General features: G+C 41.3%; 1 long non-coding RNA gene across 15 annotated transcripts in view; it reads left to right on the forward strand.

Moving 5' to 3' along the window:
- Window positions 1–26,597, forward strand: part of LOC101787993 (uncharacterized) — a 260,957-nt gene that overhangs the window by 180,878 nt on the left and 53,482 nt on the right. For all 15 annotated transcript variants that reach the window (XR_010041635.1, XR_010041634.1, XR_010041632.1 and 12 more), the window contains 2 exons: window positions 17,489–17,571; window positions 18,648–18,764. This is a non-coding gene — a long non-coding RNA (uncharacterized LOC101787993). The remainder of the gene's footprint in view (window positions 1–17,488; window positions 17,572–18,647; window positions 18,765–26,597) is intronic.

A 26,597-nucleotide genomic window follows, 5' to 3' on the forward strand; every position in this document is an offset into this window, starting at 1 on the left:
ACTCCGTTAACCTGATAATATCTTTGTGCCTTATTTTGCGTCTTAGCTTTTCTTTTGACTGAATATAGTTTTTACTCTGCACAGGTAGTACAAGGAATATTGTTGACTCACAACTGAAATTAATAAATAGGTTAACATTTTATAAGGTTTACCTCAGCTCTTTAGTCTTTAAGACATGAAGTCCTTCTGCTCTTCCCCCAAGAGCAACCATGCACAGATCATTTGTATAAATGCTTTATAGTGCTTATTACATTTGATTATTCACCTAATCGCATATAAAGCTATTTCTATTGATAAGACGTTCTTTGGTGGTACTATTTTTTTATGTATGTTAGGGTTTTTTTTTTTTTATTACAGTAGGAGGATTAAACCCAGAGTCTTACGCATACTAGGAAATTGTTCTACTACTGATCCACATTTCCAACCCTGTATGTGTGCATCAGAAACATGCTTTTCTTTTGACTTGAGATTTTGGTGGTTCACCTGTGTAGCTAATGCACTGTAATTGCTACCAGCAGTCTACTATATGAGTATAGCACAGTTTATTCAATACCCTATTCACAGATATTTTGCTGTTCTCTACTATTTTATCATTATAAGCAATGTAAAAATAAACATGCTTAGACACATTTCCTTGTACAGATATATAAAGTTTTGTTCATTATCTAGAAGTAGAACTGATGGGTCATAACATATGCGCTTTTTAAAGTTAGAGATTAAGAAGTCATTCCCTAAATTATGTAAATTTATTAATAGTAGTGTCATTAATGATATAGAAGAGCTGTCATTTTTTCACTCTCATGCACAAATACCCAATCACATCTAAATTTTAAAAAATGTTTGCATGTGCCAATGAGATTTGATAGTGAGCTCAAAAAACTTTTCATTTGTTATGGGACATTTTGATTTTTTATTTTTCCAGTGAGTTGTCAGTTTATATCCCTTATCCATTTCTATATTAGGTTGTCTGTTTCCTAGTCACCTATAAAAGTTCTGATGAATAATAATCTACCAGATCTATATGTTCCAAATATCTTTTCCCACTTAGTTATGTATCTTTTTATTTCAAGTCATTTATCATAAAGAATTTAAAATTTTTCATGTTACCATATTATTTATTTATTCATTTTGGAACAGGGGACCGAGGATCACATTCAAGACCTCACACTTGCCAGGCAGTGGCTTATGCCACTGAGCTAAATCCCTGGCCCAAATCATTTCTTTATACATTGTGTTTTCTTAGAACTTGTTAAAAAATTTCTTCTCCATTATAACATTTTTTTTCTTCTGAAGGTACAGATTGATGATTTTTCACATTAGAGTTTTCATTCATCTAGAATGAATCTTAGGTGTGGTAAGGGCAGGAATTGAGCTTTTATCTTTCCATACAGATATCTGCCCAGTCGTCCTGGCCTCACATTTTGAATAATTTAACCTTTATTATGGACCCTTTGTAGGGGCTGTGAAATAACTTTGGTCTATCTGAATAAAAACATGAAAGAGATGACGTTTTCTAGACTAAGAAACTCATCATCTGACAACAGTGCTTCCCAGACTCCGTGCTAAGATTCTCAAACTCCAGGGTACCTAATAAAATCTGTAGGTTCCTATGACACATCCAAGATCAATAAATCAGACTCTAGGAGTGGAGAGTCCAGACTAGGAATCTATAGTTGTAACAAACATCATGAGGTAGTTTGATGCAAGTGACCTGTGGACCACACTGAGAAATTTCCCTCTCTGGTCTGCCCTTCATAGCAGAACATACAATTGTCTTGTCCTCTCCCTTTACCTCTTCAAGGGGACTCACTTTACATGCTCTCTTATTTACATATACACGTTCTTAGCTTTTTGTGTTAAAAACGATCCCTATCCACTCATTTAATAAAAATGGGAAGAATCCCAAGCTTTTCCTCTGTGACTTTAGTGAACAGTTAAATTCTCCCAAAGAAGTCCAATATTTGCTAGCCCGATCAAAATGAACTTCCGAGAGTCCAGAGAATCTAGAAATCCACAGTACGTGCCTGTTTCCTGCTCACTTTGCACGTTTCATTCTTTTATCTCTCCTTTGTGCAGTTTTGCTATTTGGTGCGGAATCTGTGTTGTTCGTGCTGGTCGGAGACCTGAAAGAAGTTTTATAGTTCAGAAGACAATTAAAGTAACAAGAATTCACACATAAGCACCCAGCCTTGGAGGTGTTTTCCCTGCCTGCTGTCAGCAGGCAGCTCCCAGGGGAGGCCTAGGTGGCCTGTGATCTAAGCCCTTTCTTGGGATACCCTAGACTCCTCGGCACCGCCGGGCCAGGCAGCCTTTCATGTTGTAAAAGCAGGAAGATTGAGTTTCTCATACTTGCATATGTGAGTGTGGAGGGGGCAATATGGATGAGTTGCTGGTGGTAACAAAAGCTTGTCTGCTCATTTAGAATTTTAAAGAGGCCAGAGAAGGACCCTTACTTAATGCAAGGCCTTGAGCATAGCTTCCTGGGTAAAACTAGGTGGAAACTCAGAAGGCTTACCTAGAATATTAATTTTTTTTGTTTTTAACTTGGAAGAAAGGCACTATTTTCTGGTTTTCATCTTTAAGTGTTTTATTATTTTGAGCGTATGATGGCTTTGGCTGCTGGGATAGCATACTTAATATATGCAAATCATTAGGGAATAGCTATTCTTCTTGTTGCTTTATCTTCAGGCAAATTCCAGACCCCAAAATGAGAATAATGGGAAATCTGGCCTATGAATGAACGCCTCTGTGTGTACTTTCTAGAAACCAAATGTGATCAGCCTCAAAGCTTTTCCTTTGACTAGATGGAAACCTGAGCATCTTTGTTTCTTCGTCCTCATCATCATCCTCTTTTTTTTTTTCTTGTGGTGCTGGGGATGGAACCAAGGGCCTCACATATGCCACACAAGTGTTCCTCACTGAGCTACGCCGCCAGCTCTGACAGTCACCATTATGAAGATCGTCCTGCCTTCTCATATGTTTCAGAAGAAAACAAAATTTCTCATTTTGGTCTTTGTTTTGAGTATTGCTGGCTCAGATAAGTAAGACAGAAGGGCAAAGAGTGACTGATGCAGACACATAAGAACAGTGGTTAGGAAATCAGGAGAAAATCTGGGAGAAAGGGTCACCTGTCCTACATGTGCTCATCTCTGGGACTTATCTCCGGGTCTCTATTGGGAAGCACTTTGCTACGAGTTTGCCAACACTGTTGATAACATCTAGCCCCCTTCCCTGGCTGCAGATAAAATAGAGTTGTTTACTGTTAACCTCCGGGACACTGCACAGACACCTGCTTCTGTAGTTTAGCCGTCACCCATGGCTGGAAGCCCTCACAGGTGTGGGCTGTCTTCACACCCACAGCACAGATTCTGAGCCTGGCTCAGGTTCCCTATGCTCAGATCTATAGGAAAATCTCATGCAATCCATTGTCAAAAGGATTGATTGACTCTTGTTTACATGGGACTTTCGATACATAGTTTGACCAAGGGTGTTCAACAGAGACTCATTGAGATCAATGACTGTTGATAATCAGGTAACAGTGGGATTTTGTTCCCTTAGATAACTATGTAATTAACCAATCTTTATCTGTATTAAAAATAGTGAAATATGCCAGGCATGATGGCACACACCTATAATCCCAGGATTCTAGGAGTCTGAGGCAGGAGAATTACAAATTAGAGCTCATCATAGGCAATTTAGCAATTTGGGGGGACCCTGTCTCAAAACAAAACATTAAAAATGACCTAGGGATGTAGCTCATTATAGGCTGGGTTCAGTCCTCAGTAATCCTCTCCCCACCAGAAACAAAATAAATCTTTTACGTTCTTTAGGGACATGTGGAATAAGAAGAGAGAAGCCAGGAGAGGCAGGTAGATGCAGCTCTGTTCACACAGTACACACAGTGGACGTCTCCTGTGAGTGTGTGAACATGTGCTGGTGACTCCAGAATTAACAGAAGCCTTCCCAGCCAACATGCCCCCTCAACCACTGCCGCATTTTCTTCTCCTTTGCAGGACAGCTTTACAGACCCTCTTCTTGGTCACCATCTTGCTTCCCCTCCCTGATTTTAGTTTTCCCTTCAAACCCCTCCACTTGGGATTCTGACGCTCACAGTGCCGAATCTGAAGGTTGTCTCCTCTTCATTTTTTTCAAACTCACAGCAACACTGAGTACATCGTTTCTTCTTATCCTCCTGCCCACTTTTCTCCCTGCTCTCCTTCTTCCCTTTCCTTTTCTGTTCTTCCTTTTCTTCCTCTTATCTTTCTCCTTCCTCCTCTTTTTTGAATGGGGGCTGAACCCCAGGCAACTGCTCTGCCACAGAGCCACATTGCTAGCCATTTTGAAATTTTATTTTGAGACAGGCTGGCCTCAAATTTGCCATCCTCCTGCCTCTGCCTCTAGAGTAGCTGGCGTCAGAGCTATGGCTACTGGGGTGGGTTTCCATCTCTTGAAGCACTCTTGCTCCAGGGCCTTCCTTCCTATTTTATTGGGTACCTCTTGGCTTTTTCTTTTGTTAGCTACTTCTCCTTGCTTAGTGCTTAAATTTTGGCAAAACCAAGAACTTGTCCTGAGATCACCTTTCTTTATCTTCCTTTTCTCACCCAAACTTCTAAAATCTCATTTTGTTTCTTACCCTGTGTAACTGAAGGATTCTAAATCTGTGCCTTCAACTCCAACCTCTGCTTTGAATGCCAGAGTTCTGGAGTTTACATCTGGCCACATCCTTGACATTGCTTCTTCAATATCTAAAGAGAACCTCACACTTGATATGTCTTAATATATCCTGCCCCTTTCTGAATCTTCTGTGACTCATTAAAAGGCACCTTTATCCACCTGAGTACTGAAACTGTGAGTTCTGGGGTTAAACTGGAATTTCCCATTTTTTCAGTTCCTGCACTTAATAATTCTTTAACAACTTCTGTTGACTTTACCTTCGTACTTGGATTTGCCCACTTCGGTCCATTTCTTTTGCTCCTGACCTTGTGCACACAATAGCTACCTTTCTCCTGGGCCATCACTCTAGCCCTTAACTAGTTCCCTTGCTTCCACCATTATTCCTGATAAAATTCATTCCTCTACTTGGGAGCCAAAATGATATCTTTAAAAGTAAGTTTATTCTTTGATTCCCTCATTTAAACACTTCTAATGGGGTTGTGGATATAGCTCAGCAGTACAGCACCTGGCCTGGCAAGTGAAAGGTTGAGAGTTCAATTCCTGGTACCAAAAAAAAAAAAAAGGTAAATTTAAAAAAAAAAAAAAAACCACACACTTCTAAGGGACCATTTCCAGTACTGTCTAGCTAACTCCTCTCAAACCAACTCTCACAGAGAGAACAACCATAAACCCTGAGGAGAAAAAGAAAGAACTTCCGGAAGGGCTAAAGAGTGACCAAAAGGAAACATAGTTGATAGAGTGTCTATACATTAAAAAATGGGACAAAGTGAGGGGATGGAGGTCTTCAAAATTCTAAATATAACTCTGCCTCCAATTATGGTAACCTCTCAATAATGTGTGCATGAGATGATCTCCAAGCCCCTGACTGAAGGTTACAAAGCTCCCAAAAGCTGTATGCTGCCACTCCTGCAGGGAAGATAGAAATCGGGAGTTGAAAACAAATTAAGTTAGAGCTAGGAATTTAGCTCAGTGGCTCAAGCACTTGCCTGGTAAGGGTAAGGTTGTGAGTTTGATGCATGGTACAAAAAAAAAAAAAAAAAAAGAAAGAAAGAAAAAGAAAACAAATCAAGTCTAGTTGCTAATACAATCAGATAATAATAAACATTATCTGCAAGATATTAGAATCCAAAAGCTCTTCAACATTTCATTCTTACTTTTTGGGACATAATCCAAAACTAATAGATAGATGAAGAAAGAGGATGACATGACTGTGAAGAGAGTCCTCAAATCCATATTTTGAATTTATGAGACAAGGACTGTAGAGCAGCTATTACAATTGTGTTCAAGTACATAAAAGAAAATATGCTCACAATGAATGAATAAATGGGAATCTCAGCAGAGAAAGAGAAGTTATCCAGAGTCAGATGAACATTCTGGAAATGAAAAGTGCAGAATCTGGAAAAGCCCACTGGCTGAGCCTAACAGAAAAGTGAAGGTAACTGAGAAGAGAGTCCTCACAGCTGAAGATGAATCGATAGCAATAATCTGAGATGAAAAGTAGGAAGGAAGAAGACTTTTTACAAAATGAACTTTACTTCATAGACCTGTGAACAATATTTAAAAAATCTAACATATATTTAAGTGGAGTCCCTGGGCTAGAGGAGAGGCCTAGAAAAACATAATTGAAGAAATAAGTGCTCATATTTAGTAAAAGTCATGCATTTAATAATTTGTGAAATCCAGTGAGCTTTGAGTAGAATAAATACAAAGAAAAGTCTACCCACGCAAAGCATAATCTATTGCAGAAAAACAAAGATAATGAATCTTGAAAGCAGCCAGAGAGAGAAATGATGGGAATGATTGTGGTTTTATAATCTCCAGGGGTCTGAAAACAGTGCAAACAGTGACTTTAATGTACTGAAAGAAAAAAAAAAAAACCCTGTCATCTCAGTATCCTATATGCACAAAAAGACACTTTAGGAATGAAGGGAATTTGGGTGTGGTGGCACTTTTGAAATCCCAGCACTTTGGAAGGAGGAGGCAGGTGGATTGCAAGTTTGAGCCCAGATTTGACAATTTAGTGAGACCCTCCCTCAAAATAAAGTATAAATGAAGAGCCCAGGATTGAGCCGAGTGCAAAGGCTGTGGGTCCAGTCCCCGACTGAAAAAAAGAAGGGAAGAGAAGGGCAAAAAGACAGTGCTGAACATGGTAGCTATGTCTTAGAATAGGAAGGGTGATCCCCCCTTAATTCCTCTGCAATACACGTGGCCGTTTAAAGGGAAACTCCAGTATTGTGTCTTGGGGTTCACTATTGTCTCATATCTAAAAAACTCTTGTATAATGAATGAGGATGTATAATGTATGAGGGAAAATGGAACTATACAACTGCAAGCTTAAGTCAGATAATATTGTTAATTCTAAATAGGTTGCAGAATGTTAAGGAAGCATACTGCAGTTACAAAAAGCAAGCAAACAAACCAAAACAATAAAACAGAACACACCAAGGAGGGGAGTAGTAGAAAAATTACAGTGAAATTTTTTTCCCTTCCTTTTTGTACTGGGAATTGAACTCAGGACCTTGTGGTTACTAGGCAGGCACTTATGCCACTAAGCCATATCTCCAGATACAGTGAAATTCTAAAAACAGGTTTAGTTAACCCACTAGAAGGGAGGAAAAGAGAAACAAAAACAGGAAGGATACACAGAAAACAAATAGTTAAATGTTAGACCTAAATCCAACTTTATAAATAATTATGATGAATGTAAACAGAATAAACAGTTCGATAAAAGCTGCGATTGATAAAAATGAAAAATGCAACCATAGGTTAACCATAAGTAACCCATTTAAGCACAAAGACAACAAATAGAATAAAAATAAATTGATAATTGTATAACATGCAGATGTTAAGCATAGACAGGCATTTGGTTCTATTAATATTAGATAAAGTAGACTTTAAGATATAAAGAGATGAGAGACATATGATGAGGTGGTGAGTGCATAACTGACCAGTTATAAAGGTGAGTGATCCTAATTGCAGGTCTTCCAAATGCATGAGGCAGAAATTTACAGAATCAGAGGGAGGAATAGACCTACCCATACACATTACTAGAAAATTTGATAATTGACAGACTAAGTAGGCAAACATATAATTAAAATCACTGAAGACAGGAATAATACCACCAGTTATTTTTATCTGATCTATATGCAACAACTGAAAACAAAACAAAACAAAACAAAACAATCTTTCAAGTGCTTATGGTGCATTCAGCAAGATAAATGATATCGGGGGCCATAAAGCAAGTTTCAATACCTGTCTAAGGATAAGAAGGATACAGATACATTTTCTAACTACAAGGGAACTAAATTAAGAATTAAAAACAGTGTCTAGAAAATATCTAAAAAAGCTTCAAATATGTGAAAAATAATACATTTATTATGGGAGCCCTCTTATCTTACCTTTTGAAAGTCTTGGCTTAAATTTTAACTTCTTTCTTAAATAGCTTTTGTTATTGAGGAAATACCAGATACTAGGTGTTTTATAAAAAGAAGAGGTGGATGTAGCTCTAACCTGATGTCAAATATATATCTAAAAACTACGTTAAAATCATATTACATAATTACAGAGTCGGGGATTTAGCTCTGCGGTATAAGCACCTGTCTGAGAAGTGCAAGGCCGTAAGTTCGATCCCCGGTACCAGAAAACAAAAACAAAACACAAAGCTACATTTGAAAATAATTACAATCACAATCCTTGTTTCCCATTTTAACAAGGTATGGCAAGACTAAAACAGGGATCTGCAGCATTTCAGATGTGCTCTTCCCTTCTGGTGAAAAGCTTCAGTTTATTTTCCATCATTCCTTCCTTCTTAACAGCTATGTTCTCTGCATCATCGCTTGCAGTCCACAGCTCCACTGGAGCCTTCCCTCTGGCCAGATGCTTCAAATCACTCTGCTATCTCTTTGCTCTTAATTTCTAACTTAGATCTCGCCTAAAGCCTTCAACAGTAACTATGCCACCACCCCAACACTAGACTGCACTGAAATTTTGCTGTCACCCAGGCAATATCCCTACCACAAAATGCAGATCAATTTCCTGCCAAGCATGTTATACGCCACCTGGGATCCAGCAACATTTCCATCAGTACTCTGATTTTCCAGGCTCTGACCAGAGTCTCCCATAGTTTACAAGACACAGAGGCTGCCTCTTCAGTCACTCTTAAAACCTTTCCAAATTAATTCCCAAGGCTCTTAAGCCACACGGCCAAGTGATGACACAACCATAACCCCATTCTCCTGACACCAGTTTTGTTGTATTCAAGGTTTATAATGAAAAAAAATTAATACAGGACACATAATTTATAGGATTATTTTATAACATTCATTCAAAGAGTCAAATGCAAAAAGTGTAGTAGATCTGTCCACGCACTAGAGATCCAAATAATCCAGCTGAGGGCCTGGACCCCACGTCAGGGTGCTGCACGAGTCCAGCTGAAGACCTAGAGCTCATGGCAGTGTCCTCCATGAATCCAACTGGAGGCCTAGAGCCCATGACAATGTCTCATGCCAGTCTGTATCAAGGATCTACGCTGTCAAGACCCAAAAGCCAGTGTTGGAAGCTAGAAAGTCTATGTCAGTGAGTTGAAGGATCTGTACCAGCAGGCCAAGAGATCTTCATGGGAGCAACATTCAAGGTAAGGACCAGAGCTCCCCCCCAAAGAGAGCCACAACCATCCTCTGTGACAGCGAGGGCCCAAGCTCCCCTTGAGGATGAGAACAGAAGAGTTCATATCAGAAAAGTCTGTGCAACATGCTTCTCCAGGAGAAGTAATGGCACACCATCTTCCCTTCCAGTTCTCTTTTTATGCTGTTGGCAACAATCCTTAGCACCTTAGGTGGGCCTTCTACACTCAGCACCATGCTAATTCAATTCAGCTGGATGTTCCAAGTTGACCCATTCGTTAATCCACCATAGCACTGTTAGGTGATTCCATTATTGTGCTGTCATCATGTTCTGAAACCTACACGGTCCAGCCTATGAATGGCTGTATACCTGAGCAGCTTGGTAGGTATCTGTGGGTCCACAGGTGTCCAAACCATGGAATTAATACAGTAACTATATGATACAAAAAATAAAAATATACTACACCCAAATATGTACAGAGCAAAACAAAAAACAGGAATTAGGGAGATCTTTCTGAAAGTTGAAAGGGATCAAGAGATGGAGGAAGGGGAGAGAATGGGGATGAAACAAGGAATTAAAATGTGTTACGCACATGTACCAGCGCCCCACCGGGAATGTAAACATTATGTACTGCAAACATTTACTAATAAATAAAATTATCAAAACAATTGTGTCTGTACTGAACAACAGCAATTCCAGTACACCCACACAGAGCTCTTCCTCTGAATGGAGCTGCCAGGATGCAGGCTGCACTGGGTCAGCGCGGGAGTGGGCCGGGTCAGTGCGAGGCCAAGGGCGGCACTGCACACCGCGGCCTGCTTTGTGAGCATCACACTCGGGCCACGCTGACGTCAGCAGCACTTCTCTTCAATAGCAGACTAACCTAAGCTTACTGCAACTTTACTTTATGTATTTAAAAACTTTTTAAATGTTTTGATTGTTTTGTAATAACGGCTTGAAGAACCAACACATTGTACAGCTATTCAAAAGTGTTTTCATTTTATCCTGATAGATGTGTGCAGGCTCTCTCGCTCTCCTTTCTTTTGTGGTGTTGAGGGTTAAACCCAGGGTCTCACGCATGCCAGGCAGTCACTCTGGCACAGAACTGAATCCTCAACCTTTTTTAAAAAACTGGCCTTGAGCTTGAAATCCTCCTGCTTCAGTCTCTCGGGTAACTGGGATTACAGGTGTGCAGTACCATGCCCAGATCTTACAAGGTTTTGTTTTGCTCTGTTTTACTTTTTTTTGTTAAAAACTAAGACACAGATATACACATTCACCTAGGCCTACGTAGTGTCAGGATTGTCACATTTTGTCCCACTGGGTGCTCTTCACGGGCAGTAACTTGTCACCTTCTGTGATAACAAAACCACCTTTTGGAAACACCTCCTGAGAGACCTGCAAGTCTATTTACAGTTACTTTTTTTTTAAGTAGTAGTAGATGCAAACACAATGATAAACAGTACTAGATCATGTAAGCCAGGCACAGTGGTGCACACCTTGTATCTTGGCTACAAAGGCTGAGGCAGGAGGATCATTAAGTTCTGTGCCAACCCAGAAAACTTACTGTGACTTGTCTGAAAATACAAAGGACTGTAATTCAGTGGGAGAGTACTTGCCTAGCTCGGCAGAGGCCCTGGCTTCAACCCCCGGAATTGCAGTACTAGATACACATTTACTGTGATCCTGTGCACATCACTGTTGTGTATCCTCAACTTTAATACAATTGGCAGTACAGGGAGTTTATTTACACCAGCTTTAGCACAGATACATACGTTATGCTGTAGCATTATGGTGGCTATGATGTCACTGGGCAATAGGAATTTTTTCTTTTGTGGTATTGGGGATCAAGCGCAGGCCTCACACATGTTAGTCCATTATAACCTTATGGGACCACCATCATGTATGCAGTCTATGGTTCACCAAAACATGGTTATGTGGCATGTGATTGTATTTGTAAATGAGCCAGCATATGTCCTGCCTAGCCCCAGAATCAAAGGTCTGGGCCTCTGCCTAGAAGCCACACCTGACTTCAACTAGAAATATGAAAGAATCCTTGGAACATTGAGGTAATTTTGTATTTGCGTGTATTCAGTCCTGATAACAACAACATGTTAAAGCGGTGGAGACATCAATAAAGGATGTTGACACAATTGATTCATATTTGGAAAGATAAAATTAAATTCCCACTTCACATAATAAACATCTCAGCTTCTCACACTGGGGAGACCATATGATGCTTACATATGTAAGTCTGATTTAGTTTGCTTATGAGTACGGTCTCTAGTTGCATCTATTTACCTCTAGAAGTCTCAGATTTATCCTTTCTTTATGACTGAGTAGTACTCCATTATATTTTTAAAAATTGCATCTTTTTATCCATTCTTTGGTTGATAGGCATTTGGATTGTTTCCAAAATGTAGCTGTTACAAATTATGTTGCTGTAAACATGGGTGCATATATATTGCTGTGGTAAGATGTTTTTAATTCTTTTGGGAAGATATGCAGCAGGGGGAATAGCTGGCTTAAATGGGACCTCTAGTCCTAATTTTTTTGAGGAATCTCCACCCTGATTCCCAGAGTGGTTGCAGCAGTCTACCTTCCTACCAACAGTGGAGATAGGGTTCCTCTTTCCCCAATAGCCCCTCCAGCATTTGTTATTGACTGATTTCCTGATAATAGCCATTCTTTCTGAGGTGAGGTGGAATCTCAGTGTGGTTTTAATTTGCATCTCTCACATGAACAGTGATGTTGAACATTTTTTCATATAATCATTTGCTGTTTTTTTATCTTTATCTGCGAGGCATGCATTCATCTCAGATGCTCATTTTTAGACTGACTCTTTAAATTTGAGAGATCTTTATTTTGAGTTCTTTATATGTTTTCAGTAGTAATCCTTTGAGGATCAGGTAGCAAACACTTTTTCACACCTTGTAGGATGTCACTTCACTCTGTTGGTGGTTTATCTTGCTGGGCAAAAACTTTTTAATGAGATGAGATACCAGTTGTTGGTTCTTTGTGATAGTACCTGTGTCACTGGGGTTTTATTTATAAAGTCTTTGTCTATGCCAGTATCTTTAAGAGTTTTATGTATTCTATCCTTCAGCAAATTTAATGTTTCTGTTTTAGTATTGAGATCTTTGATCCACTCATAACTTAGTTTAATGCATGTTGAAAGATAATGTGTCCAGTTTTAAATCTTTAGTATGTACAGTGTTGGTTTTCCAGCACTATTTATTAAAGAGGCTATCTTTCTTCCAGTGAGTGTGTTTGGCACCTTTGTTAAAGATAAAGTGGCTCACCATGTCTGGAGTTATTTCTGTATTTTCTAATCTGTTCCTTTGATCTTTGATTCTGTACCATGCTGTTTTTATCACAGTAGCTTTATAGTATAATTTCAAGTCAGGGATTGTGATTTCCTCTGTGTTGCCTTTGTTGCCCAGAATTGCCTTTGCTATTCTAGTCTCTTCTGGCTCCAGATGAATTTTAGGATTATTTTCTCTAATTCTGTGAGGTATGCTGTTGGAATTTTGAATGGAATTGCATTAAGTCTGTATAACTGTTTTGGAAGTATGGCCATTATCACCTAATTGCTTTCTAAGTCACCCCAGAATGCCATTCCCATTGTGCAGAATCCCTCTAGGGAAATCTTCTCTCTGGCAAGCTCCTACTTCCTTTTCATCCTCTCCAGCCATGAAAGATGGAACAAGAGCAGACAAACCAAAACTGCTCCCTCTTCTTCTGAATTCATTTTAAAATAAACTTCCTTATTATAAACAGAAAACCAGAAACAGGGCATATCCCAAAATACATGTAGTGTACAGTATAATAAATTATACTAAAGCAGAGGGCACCCCATCAATTACCGAGCTTGCACTGTGCTTCCCCAATCATGCTGCCTTCTGTTGAGGGCTCTTCTAAATTCATAATGATCAAAACTGTCTCTCTTTCTTTCTTTCTTTCTTTCTTTTCTTTTCTTTTCTTTTCTTTCTCTTCAGTGCTAAGGATTGAAACCAGGGCTTCATTCACGCTAGGCTAGTGCTCTACCTCTGAGCCATATCTCCACCACTTTATTTTTTTGATAATAATTTTATCACCTTCACATGTTTGTCTCAATATTATAGTTTAGTCGTTCCCTTTTCAAATAAACTCTTTCAGGGCTGGAGATGTAGCTCATGGTAGGGCACCTGGCTAGCGCGTGCAAGGCCCTGGGTGTGATCATAGCATAGGACAAAAGAACTCCTTTTAGTGTCTATAGATTTCCCACCATTCATTATTTCCTTTATGATCCTGCTGTTGAAAATGCAAGCTGTTTTTAACCTATGGCTTTTCCCACAGTCTAGGTTTGGTTGGTTGCAGTCCCCTGGCACGTAGACACTGGTCCTTTGCGCACTGACTGAGTCAGAGGTTCGGGCAGACGTAAGCCTGATCCCTTCAGAAATACTAGAAGAGGCATGTAGTCTGATTGTCACTTTCTCTTTTGAAAATCTTAGTAGCTATTGATGCATTTGTTAAGATCTTCATTCATTGGTGATTGTAGAATGATGATGTCCTAATTTCTTTTTTTCTTCATATATTCATTGGAGTATTTTTATTATAAAGAGATGCTTTCTCCCATTTACTCTTTCCTTGCTTATTTGCAGAGTTCATACATTAAAAAAGGTAGGATAAATGCTTTCTCTTTATTTATCAAGTTGCTAAGGTGATGAATTGGTTTCCTGTCCACATCAAAAGGCATCCAGAAGTATCTGTGAACTCATGGAGGTGTCTCCGGACAGATGACCTAGGTTATTCACCAAACCTCCAAGTCCGAGGCTCTGAAGTCATATGGTGTCATTTCTACTGCATGTCACTGCTGAAAGCTAACCAAAGGCCAGAACTGAAATCAGATTCCAGCTTTTGATGGGAGGAACTGCAAAATTTGTTACCATGTTTATAACACCTAGTCTGCTGTAAATACTTTCTATGCTATTTTAGTTTTGGAGTCTATTTTTCTGTGGGCATTCAGGGACATTCAAAGACTGTGGCAATACCACTGTCTTACCAGAATCTTCCCCTGAATCACTTTTTAATCTACTTCTTATTTATGAAAAGTGCCTCATATAAACAAGGAGGTGCCGAGAAGGTGAGGTGGCCGGGACTTCGCTTTTGCGTGTTCTGCCGTTGAAACTTTGGGGGCAGCAGGCTTTGACATCTCACTGCTGTCCTGTCCATTGCAGTCAATATCTAAGTTTTCATTCCTTCCTGCAACCTTGTCCCATTCCAGGTGATACGTATGCAGCTCTGCCCTGAAGGCCTTTCACTGCCAGCTCCCCAGGTCCAGGTCCATGCTCAACACTCAACCTGTTTACCAAACCACCTCTGGAGAGGCCAAGTTCAGGCTCCATGAGGACATATCCAGACATTTAGAGAAACATCTCCACCCAAGGTTATATTACTATTTCCCAAAATGCTTTTCTGATATTTTCACGTATGATTTCATGTCATAGATTTAAATCTTTAATCTACTGGAAGTTTTTCATATATTATGAAAATCTAAGTTTTTCCCAAAGTAATTTGACAGATATAAGTAGATTATTTGTTGAATAAGCTATCCTTCACCCTCCCAACTTGAGAGAGCATTTCCTATTTCATTTACTGAGTTTACACACACATATACACACACAGAGAAAGAGAGAGAGAGAGAGAGAGAGAGAGAGAGAGAGAGAGATCTGTTTCTGAGCTCTCAGAACTTTTGTTCTTTACCTTTTTATGTCAATATGTGGCAATTAATTAAAACATCAAAGTGCCTTCATTAATTTTAGCTGTTGAGTGCATTTTAGTCACTGATTTTAGTATTCTCATTTCTTTTCTACGCCCTCCAGGAATCAGGTCTGTCTTACTGATTTAGCGCCTCCTTTTCTGTTGGCTTCTTCCCCTTTACCTATAAACATGTTCGTGTCTGCATGTTGAAACAGACCAGCAGCAGTGTCCTGAGCCCTCTCATTTCCTCTAGCTGTCACGCTGCTACTTCTGTGACCTCTGTTACAGGATCGAGTTTGCTGGGTTCTCCCCATAGATACTGTAGACATAGATACTGTATACTAATAATTCAGTTTAGAGAGCATTTCATTTTCTTGACTTCTGCACTGACTTAGACTCTGTGACCACTTTGTCTCTCTTGTAGCACACTGCTTCTTGATCTCCTGCCGCAACAGGTCCCTTAGCCTGCTGCTCTCAGACTGCTTCTCCAGCTTCTGTTCCTTGGTTGGCCCTTAGCAGCCAATGCCCTCTGAAGGTCAAGGCCTAGTTCTCCTGACACTTATTCTCTTTGATTGCCTCTTCCCTGAGACTTTTCACCAGGAACTTTATTCCATATTCGTGGCCCAATTCCTGACGTATTTCCAGTTACCTACTGGATGGCATCAACAGGGTGTCCTACTCAAGGGTATAAAGGATGGAGAGTCTCATCTTCCCTCCATGCCTGCTCATACGTATCCCAGTTCCTGGCCTTCCTGTTCCTCTGGTCTGCTGACCAAGAAACCTGAGCCTCATGCTCAGCTCCTTCCTCTTTCTCCTTTCCTTTTACCCCAAAGAGAAAACAACAAAACCAAACCAAAGCCCTGCTTTGCAGCGAGACCACATTGGTTCCTAATCCTGGCTCTGCTTCCACTTGTCTTATGCCTTGAGTGAGCCCCTTCACTTTTCAGAGCCTACTTTTCCAGGCCATGAAATTGGCCTGGTGATGGACCCTAGCTCAATTGTTGTTGAGGGGGCTACATGAGATATGGTAGGTCTCCCCAGCCCTGCCTCATAACAAAGATCTTTAAAGACTATTGTCCTCTCTAATCAGTGCTCTTCAAATATTGTTTAAGTTAGAATCTTCCTGTCCTCTCTGTCTCCTGCTCCTTCCATTGTTTTTTTTTTTTTTTTTTTTTTTTTTTTGTATTTTTACCGGTACCAGGGATCGAACTCATGACCACAGGCTTGCAAGGCAGGCACTTATGCCACTGAGCTAAGTCCCCAGCCCCTGCTCCTTCCATTCTCGCCCCCATGCCTCTCACCAGCACCGTTCCAGCAGCCTCCCTGCCGTCTCCTTCCCTCTTTGGGTTGGTTCTCTCTTCCCTTCCTCTCTCTTCTCTCCTGTCTCCCTCTTCCTACTTTTCTATACATTGAACACAAGACCTTTGCACTGAGCTACATCCCCAGCCTCATTTTTATTTTTTATTTTGAGACAAAGTCTCACTAAGTCTCTAAGTTGCCTCGGTTCAGGTCGAACCTACCATCTTCTCTCTGCACCCCGGAGTGCTGGGACTGCAGACATGCACTGCCACATCATGCTCATTCTCTCTTCTTTCCCCTCCCTCCTTATATCCAGATCCATTGTGGATCCAAGTCCTTAGTAGATCAGGTACAGCTGTCTTGCGCTGACTCTAGGCCTCATGGACATAGAGACCTCACCAGCTTTCCCACCTTTCTCTCTGGGCCTGTCCCCAGGCTCCCACATTCCAGCCCTGCACCCCGTTCCCTCTGTTCCTCTGACATGCTGTGCTGTTCCTCTTTGTCCTTGCTATTTTGTATCTTGGGTCTTTTGTCTCCTCTGATTGTTTTTCTTTTTCTTCCTCCTTTCTTGACCTGGACTCAGAATGCCTGGTAAGCGCCCACTGATTCCTCACCGCCTGGTCAGTCTCCCTCCCTAGGCTTCCTGCATGGTGGCTGGCCCTCCCCAGCTCCTTCTCACAGCGTGCTCCGTATCATAATCTGTAGGGAACCCTCCAGTCAGAGTGTGTCTAATCATTTGCTTCCCTTGCCTTTCTTTTCCCCACTACTACCCTTTCCCCCAAAGACAGAACCTCTTTGAAAGAGTGGTAGATGGTAAGAGCTTGGGCCACAGAGTTTCAGCGGTTAAAGTCCAACTATCACTGTTTACTCAGTGGGTGATATTGAACAAGGTGTTTCATTTATTTAAGCCTCAATTTCCTAACTGATGAGGTACTAATAATATTCACCTTAAAAGATTATTTTGAGAATTGAAGTAATTTGCGTGAAATGCTTAGCTTAGTCCTTAACACTTACTAAGTGCTTATCAAATGTTAGAGCTTGCTACCACTGTTGTTATTCTTCTTATTGCTGTCATTATCATGGGAAGCAAGACTATCTCATTCATTCCGACCCCAAAACAATGATATAAAATGTCTTCTGTTGTCCCCAGGATATATTATTGTCTCTGCCTTATGGTTGATCAGACTGAGGTACCGAGAAGAGGTACCATGACCTCCCATCTTCTGCTAGCAGGTGAGTTGAGTCCAGTGAGCACCCAACAAAGGGACTGAATGGGCTGAAGATGCAGGCCTGGTGCCAGGTCACCCCCGGTACCATCCCTCTTCACTTCCAAATTTAGGACAATGCCAGAACCAAACGGAACTTCACAAGAAAATAAGCTTGACCCAATTTCTAAGAATCAGGTGTATTTCTCTTAATTTCTGAGACACATAGATTTCAGATTCTACAATGCTCTTCTATCTGGCTAAGACTGAAAAGTTGCTAATTCTTCCTGTCTCTATGTCTTGTTACTCTAATGTGCTGGGGACGGTGCCCTGAAAGAAATTCTCAGGAGTGCGCCCTTAAACAACACCTGCTGCTGTCTCAAGTCCAGGGGCACCATCAAGCTCTGGAAGCCTTCGAAAAAGAGCAGCCCCTGTTTTCACTCCCTCACACGTATTCTCTCAATTTCTCCAGCAGAATCAGTCACTAATTTAGAGAAATAAATATCTGAAACAACATAACCCTGATTCCCATCTTTTAATACATGAACATAAATTCTAGATGTAAAATTTCATGCTTATTTTGCCTGAGGTTAAATTGTGAAGGAGCTTTAGGGTTCACATTTAGGATGGAGACGAATGCATGTCGTCTGGGGAACACACAGTTAATGACGTCCGAGGGGAAGTGCCCGCCCTCCCCAGCCAGGAGGCGTCCTGCCTGGTGCTGCACTCCTGAAATTGGCAGGAGGCTGCAAGGAGAGGATGCTGCCGCTTCAGCTCAAGATGACAACTGAAGCCAGAAGGGAAGGAAGTGGGAGGAGAGGCCTTAGTGAGGCCGTAATTTCATTATGAATTCCTGCTTATTCTGAGCAGATTGTCCCCAAATTTGTCATTAAAGTGCAATTTCCTCTATGCAAACTATCTTTCCAAGGACCCCAGGAAAGATGCTGAGAACAGGAAGTGGGATATCCAATTATTCATTTTGGTAATGAACTTGATTCTATATTCATTATTTATGAATTCTGTGTTCTGTTCCGTCTTCATTTGATAATAAAGTCAGTATTAAAAAAACCTTCTAATTCCTTCACTTGTGTACTTGGTCCACAGGCGTTTACTGATTGCCCGTATTGGCCCTGAGCATGCTGCAAAGGCCCTGGTTACTGCCCTCTGGTGCTCCATTCCACACAGGGAGGCTGACACTAAGCATCTAATTACAAATTGAAGGTATGTAATTTTCAGGTTGTTGTGTGCTGTGCCGAATTGCAGGATGTGATGAAAGCAGGTAACAGAAAGGGCCGGTTGTGTTCAGAGCAGCAGGGAAGGCAGGCACAGCAAAGGGACATTTGTACTGAAACTGAACATGAGTAAGCGAAAGATGCAGGAGAGAAGACTAGGGGTGCAGCTCAGCCGTGGACTCAAGGACTCTTAAGTTCCTGGTCCAGTCCTTCGTATCAGCTACGTGGCCCGCACACGGTCATTTTCCCAAGTATGATCTATGAGCTCCCTGTAGTAGAACCACTTAGAAATGTGATAAAAATTCAGATTTCTGAGCCCCACACCAGGCCACGGTAGGGATGGAAAGAATTAATGGATTCTTTTCTTAATGAGGTGACTTTGGGAAGTCCTTATGTAACCACAGAATGAGGGGCTGTTTGCCAGGGCGCTTACTATGTGATTAGAGAGTAGAAATTTGGACTCATCCTTTGGCCTCAGGGAGGGGGGTCTGATGGTTGAATTGATCACCATTGGCCCATGATGTCATCAATCATGCCTGCATAATGAAGCCTCCATAAAAGACCGGAAGGACTGGCTTTGGGGAGCTTCCAGGTTGATGAATAAGATCTCCTCTGTGTGCCAGGAAAGCTGGACTTTCCAACTCCGCAGGGATAGAACTCGTGAGTATGGCGCCCTCCAGATCTCACTCTTCATCTGGCCAACCATTTATATCCTTTGAAATAACCTTTGTAATAAGTGGGTAAACATAAGGATCATGTTTCCCTAAATTCTGTAAGCTGCTGTAGAAAATTAAACCCAAGGAGAGCATCTGGAATAACCCCATTTTATAGCAAGTGGGTCACAACCTGGGCTTGTGTTTGACATCAGAAATAGGGGTCATCTCCCGACTGAGCCCTTAAAGTTCTGATGTTATCTGCAGGTAGAGTGTCATAATTGAATTAATTGAATTGAATTAGAGGACTCGCAGCTGGTGTCCCCTGGAGAATGGCTTGGTATATGGGGAAGAACTCACATGCACATCTGATGTCAGAAATAAAGTGTCACATAACTGTGCAAGAGTAGGAAGAACATTTTGGACTTTTTTCCCCATTTCTCAAGTCACAAAATAAAGACATCCTTAAAGACTGGTGGGAACATGTCGAAAAGATACATGACTAACTCAAAGTGGATTCTCTTTCCCAAACTTGAGACAGTTTGAGGAACCAAAGAATATTAAGTGTGATGTCAATTTTAACACACTTGACTGTAAAAAAAAATCTTTCGGTTCAAAGTAGTGACTTAAAAAATGGGGACTAGGGGGCCGGGGATTTAGCTCAGCGGCATAAGCGCCTGCCTTGCAAGCAGGAAGTCGTGAGTTCGATCCCCGGTACCGATAAAAAGGAAAAAGACAAAAAAAAAAAAAAAAAAAATGGGGACTAGTAGGGAAAGTTTTTTTTTTTTACAGAGAAAGAAACGATAACAATGGCACAAAATTTTGTTTTATTTTTTGTTTCAGTGTCAGTGTCTGTATGTCTCAGGAATTACAGTCAAACATGTTGGAAGACTTTTTGAGTAATACAGTCTTGTGCTACATAATGAATTTTCACAGATGATACCATAACATTACTTTTATATCCTGTAGAGCCATGGTAGTCATTGTAGCATTCCAAAGTATACTCTGAGATTTGTACAATGAAGAATCATCTGACTACACTTCTATAACATATCTCTGTCGCTAAGCAGCACATAACTACCCTGGGTTCAGAGGTTGTCACTGGATGCTGAAACTATTGTGTAGGAGCTGGGGACGCAGCTCAGTGGCAGAGCACTTACTCAGCATGCATGAAGCCCCAGGTTCAGTCCCCAGCACTGCAAAAGACATAAGAATAAAAAATTTGGTTAAAGAGTATGGATAAGGAAATACCCATACATCCTGAAGTATTACTGAATGGTACTTACCTTATTAAAACACCAAACCAGGGTCATTCTGTCTTTTCTACTGCAACCACTGAAAAGATGTTCTGCAAAAGAGAAAGGTGTTTATCCACAAGGTGGCCAAGTGTGAAGGGACAGAAGACTCATGTCTCAAGTCTGCTTCCCTGAGGATAGGGCTTGGGGGTTCTTATGGGATAAAGGAACAGGGTGGTGGGGCTGGGGATTTAGCTCAGCGGCATAAGCGTCTGCCTTGCAAGCAGGCAGTCGTGAGTTCGATCCCCGGTATTGATAAAAAGGAAAAAGACAAAAAAAAAAAAAAAAAAAAAGAAAAGAAACAGGGTGGTGTGGGGAATGGGCAGAGGTGATTAGAGCCAAGGAAAAGTGAGATCACATATCTCACAGGCACAGGTGATCTGTGCCTGGGTAATCAGACTTCATAGCTCATCATAGGATGTATGTTCAGAAAATGGCAGTATAAGCTTGCTCTGAAGTCAGATTTGTTTTTGGCCATCTGACATCATAAGGTCACTCATTGGGCACTTGCATAAACACAGGGAAAAGCCCAGTGATGGTACTGGTTTGAGCTACCAAGTTCCTGAAAAATGGGCTACCCTTATCACCATGCCCATATATCAGACGTGTTGTTTATGGCAAAGCTAAAGGGAGTACATTGTGTTTATCTGTGTGACTTATAAACTTGGTGATAAAAGCAAGTGATTAAAAGCAAGTGAAGTTAGAGGGCTTAGTTGGTTCCTGTGTTATAAATACCATCTAACAAGATGTAACCATCCCGCAACAAACTGACATGTGCCTATGTGATGTACATGCTGTCACCCCTATGGCACTATTTTTTTTTAGACTTTTATTTTGAAGGTAGTAAAATACAACAGAACAAAGCCAATTGAGACAGTGCAGTGAAACTGGTACAGAACTTCACAGCAGGATACCCGGATAACAGTAATAGGTACCATAGTGTATCTCGTTATCTTCACAGTAGTTGTCCATTCAATCAGGTATAGCAAAATCAAATGAAATACAGAACATTATAAAACCTATCAAAGCAGAATATTGAATAGAGCAAAACAATTAATTAGAACAAAGCAAAACAGTAAAAACAACGTTTGCTTTCAAAGAGAAGGAAATCCCCCATATTTGCTATATTTGCTATATGGCATATGGTCATCCTCCCAAGAGATGCTCAGACCTCTGGTCCCCAGTTGCTAACGGGGTGAGGGGCAAGATGGGAGGTTTGAGTTTCAGCCCGCGCGCCAGTAGGCTCAGTGGAGATGCTGACTGGTTCGCTTCCTGGCTTGCGTACCCTGAAGGAGGGCGGGTTGCTTTCTTGCTCGGCACCCTAAGTTCCAGCATGGCTGGATCTCAGGAGATGCTGACTGCTTCTCTTCCTGGCCTGCCCACTGTTCGCCTGCACCAACCCCTACGGCACAATTGCAGACATTGCCTAACCAGAACCAAACGGTAGGGAATAATCAAACAAATCTATGAGGGCACTGTCCAACTTACATCTTCAGAATTTTTAACTGTTGTTAAAGATAAAAAAAAAAAAAAAAAAAAAAGGATGGAAAAAGTGTTGTAGGAACTAGATTCACATTCTAGAATTAGAGTTGTAGATCAGAAGAAATGAGAAACATGACAATTAAATGTACTGTGTAGTCCTTGCTTGGATCCTGACTTTAAGCAAAAGCTATAGAACACCTCAAATATTCATCAGCTGATGTGTGGATAAATAAAATGTGAACTATAAGATTCAGAAGTAGGAATTAATTGCTGGGAGTGGCAGCACATTGCCCTTAATGTCAGCACTCTGGGAGACCGAGGCAGAAAGATTACATGTTTGAGCCCAGCCTGGGCAATTTAGCAAATCCCTGCTCAAAATGAAAACAAAACAAACAAAATTTCTGGGATGTAGCTTACGACAAAGAGCCTGGATCCGATCCCCAGGAAGCTCCCCCCAGGTGACAAAAAGGATGAAATATAGACGCCTTCCAAATAATGAATGAAGCCTGAAAACATTATTTTAAGGAAAAGAAGGCAGACAGAAATCACCTCTTACATGATTTCACCTCCATGAAATGCTCAGACGAGGACAGTCTGTAGAGGCAGAGGCGGATTACCTGTCGCTGCAGGTGGTGGGGTACAGAATGGGAAGTGATTCCTTCTACGTCCAGGTATCTGCTTCCTGGACTCATGAAGATGTTTTAGAATTAGTAACGATGGTTGTACACTTTGTGAATATACTGGAAACCTGAACTTCACACTTAAGTGGGGCAAATTTTATGATATGTGAATTATATGTAGGAAAATAAAAGTCAATGATTGGGACTGCTGGGGAAATTTGAAGCAACCATCGTTAGGTAACATCTTTTCAGTGTTACATGGCTTGGATATGATACTGCATTGTGTGTATATTTAGAAATTATTCAAGGAATAAATACTTAAGGATGAAATGTCATGATATTTAACACTTTATTTTCAAATAGATAAAAAGTATAGCAAGCAAATGCAGCAACAGTTACTGGTTAACTTGCAGGTAAGACATATACAGGATTCATTTTATTCTTTTTTTTGAGTCAGGGTCTTGCTATGTAGTTCAGGCTAGCCTTGAACTCACTATGTACTCCAGGCTGGCCTCAAACTTGCTGCAGTCCTCCTGCCTCAGCTTCCCAAGCTGGGATTATAGGTGTGTGCCACCACACCTGCCTTTATTCCTTTAAATTCCTTTTGTAGTTTGAATTACTTCAAAATAAAAATACTGGAGAGGGACTGAGCATGCTTCTGCATGCCTGTAGTCCCAGCATTCTGGGAGACTGAGGTAGGAGGACCAAACCTTCACACTCAGCCTAAGTAATTTAGTGACTTCTCAAGACCCTAGCTCAAAATACACATGATAAGAAGTGTTGGGGATACAGCTCAATGTGAAGAACTGGGGTTCAATCCCCCTAGTCCTGCAAAAAAAAAAAAAAAAAGAAAGAAAAGAAAAAGATGACAGATTCTTGTGAATTGTGACAAGGAAATTAGGAACGCCCTGCCTCTTTCCTCAGTGAATCCTAAAAGGAGATCAAGTTGTACTCTTCCCTTCAATCCCTCAGTTGGCACCACCAGCAGCTGTGTGTTTTGGGAAAGTCGTCCTGTGCTTGTACAGTGGTGCCCTGAACAGATTGTGTCACTTCATATCACTGACTGAGAGTCATAAAATTTCCTCGGAGCGGGCGGTTTGGGTGTAGCTCCACGGTAGAGTGCTTGCCTAGCGCGGGGAGTCCCTGGCTTCCATCTCCAGCAATGCAAAAATACATGAATGAATGAATAAAATTTTCCTGAGCGCTTGTACTATTAGTGAAATCAAAAGGTAATGATGGGGCAGTTGGTTGGGGCTGAAGGCCGAGGAAGACATGGGATGATTATGCTTTTAGTGGGGAGGTCAAGCGGCCGCGGCTTAACACTCAGAGCGTAGTGCATGAGTCTGGGTGGTGCACAGGCGGTGGGTGAGCCAACCCCTTGCGGGCAGTGAATAATGAAGGAGATATTGGGAACTCCTGCGTTTGGGTCCCAGCTGCTCCTGTTCTCACGTTGCTTCTCTTGATATGTACTTGTCACTGTGTAGTTGTGCCTTTTTTTTTTTTTTTTTTGGTTTCTGTTTCATGGTTTTACCCCAAAGATGCTAGGAGGAAGTCATATAGGGCTGAACTAGCTGGTGTTTATTTTGGGACAGAGATTTGGGGTCTCAGTTTGGAGCAGGGGTTGTGGGCGTGGAGACAGCCAGGCAGGGCAGGAATGGCATAAGGAAGGTTTTGTGAGGCTGGCTGAAGAGGGTGGGGCAGATTGGATTTCTGCTTCACCCCTGACCACTGGTGCCTTCTGTTTTTAAAACAGACGTGCTTCATCCTTTCCCAGAGCGGGGGCCAAAGATGGGATTCAAAATGCAAAGTCCCAACCAGGGAAATTAAGCTGTGAGCATTCAGCGCCTGAAAAATATTGACTGTTTCTTTTTTTAAGCTAATATTCCAAATTTCTTATGAAAGTCAACTTCGACATCCAGGACACAGGAAACAAGGCAAGAGGCCACAGCCAGCTGCCTCAGAGGACCCGGGACACTTTCTTAATAACATCCAGATGGTTCCACAGAAATCGTTAACATCTTGAAAAAAAAAAATCAGCTGCAAGAAAAATGAGATTCAAGGGGTTTAGGAAGGACAGCCTGGAGGGGAGTCTGCAGGGGCTTGGAGTGGGCCTGAAACAAACCGGGTGGTGGGATTATTGCACCTATGGCAAGGCTTGGGGGCCAGGGCGTTGACAATCCGTTGCTTCTGTAAGAGCCTGCCGATTGGCAGGGATGCCTCTGTAGGACTGGCCTGTGGTTATGTTCATCCACTGGCTAACCTGTGTCCAAAAGAACTCTGAGAGCTTTTCTTTTGCAGTACTGGGGATTGAGCCCAGGGCCTTTGCACTGACCTGCTTCCCCAGCCCCTTTGGAATATTTTATTTTGAAACAAGATGTCGTTAAATTGCTTAGTTCCTGACGCTAGGCTCAAACTTGGAATCCTCCTGCTTTAGCCTTCTGAAGTTCTGGGATGGCAGGGATGTGTCATTATGCCCAGGAATGTTTTTATTTAGAGAGGACCATTTACCTCTCAGTCTCCTGTCTGTAAGGTTGGGAAGACACAGTGCCCAGCTAATTGGTTTTTTTTTTTTTTTTTTTTTTGTCTTTTTCGTTTTTATCGGTACCAGGGATCGAACTCACGACTGCCTGCTTGCAAGGCAGGCGCTTATGCCGCTGAGCTAAATCCCCAGCCCCTCAGCTAATTGGTTTTAAGGGCTTATGGTGATATTTAACCTGGAACACTATTACGTATGTAATATATTTTTATAGTCACATATGGGATGATATCTTAATGTACAGCAAAACGTAAGTACATTTACTGACACAGGAAAATAAACACAATTTAAATTAATGTCTAATTAAATCTCCACAGTAGATTACATGTCAACTCAATCAGTTCTTAAATTTAGTGTTCATAAAAAAAAAAAAAAAATTTAGTGTTCATTAAAGGCTTTGCTACATTTGAAAACAATCCATAGGTTAGATTTTCTCATTTCCCAAGAATTATTTAAACATTGGTTCTTTAGAGCCAAATAAATTTAAAAGGAAAATTTAAAAATCCTTCTAGACTGGCTATATAGCTCCCTGGTAGAGCATTTCCTAGCATGTGCAAGACCCTGGGTTGCATCTCCAGCGCCATAATATTACAGCTAAAAGTCCTTCCATAATCTTGCTGGGAAAGAATTGTATATGTTTAACATGGGATGTGAGTGCTTTGAAATGTGTTTCCTTCAGGTGGGGAAGAGAGCAGACCCCCTTGAACAAGAGGAAGGGGCTGAGGGCCAAAGAAGACCTTAGCCCAGTTCTGGTTTTCTGAAGAGCTGGGGCTTCCTCCTCCCTCTCCTCCCAGTTGCCTTCCCACAAGGAAGAGGAAATGACTTGCTTGTGGAATGTAACTGTTTGCACGCAAGTGACTTGTTTGGAACCAAAAATGGGGGAGAGGGAAATAAGAGCCACAGACTCAGGGTTAGATCAGCCTTCAGCAAACCTTGGGATTTTCCATGTCCCATGACATGTCCCCTCCCTAGGCCACTTCAAAGCCCAAGTGAGAGGTAGCCTGCCTCCTACCCTGTTGTCCCCACTATTGTAGGATTTGCTCTTTTGTTTGACTGTGACAGCAAAAGATTAGAGCTGGCCAGTTTATGAGCTGGTGGCTTCCTTGCAGTTCTCACCTTGCAAATCAGGAAGCTTGCAGGAGTGGAGGGTGCACAGCAAAAATACACACAGCCTGGAACTTGTAGTCTAAAATGCCTGGGGTATTTACTCCAAAAAAACTATGTATAATTAAAGAA

The sequence above is a fragment of the Cavia porcellus genome, unplaced genomic scaffold, assembly GCF_034190915.1.
Source record: "Cavia porcellus strain 051 isolate PalLab524CR breed Dunkin Hartley unplaced genomic scaffold, mCavPor4.1 scaffold_21, whole genome shotgun sequence".
NCBI lineage: Eukaryota > Metazoa > Chordata > Mammalia > Rodentia > Caviidae > Cavia > Cavia porcellus.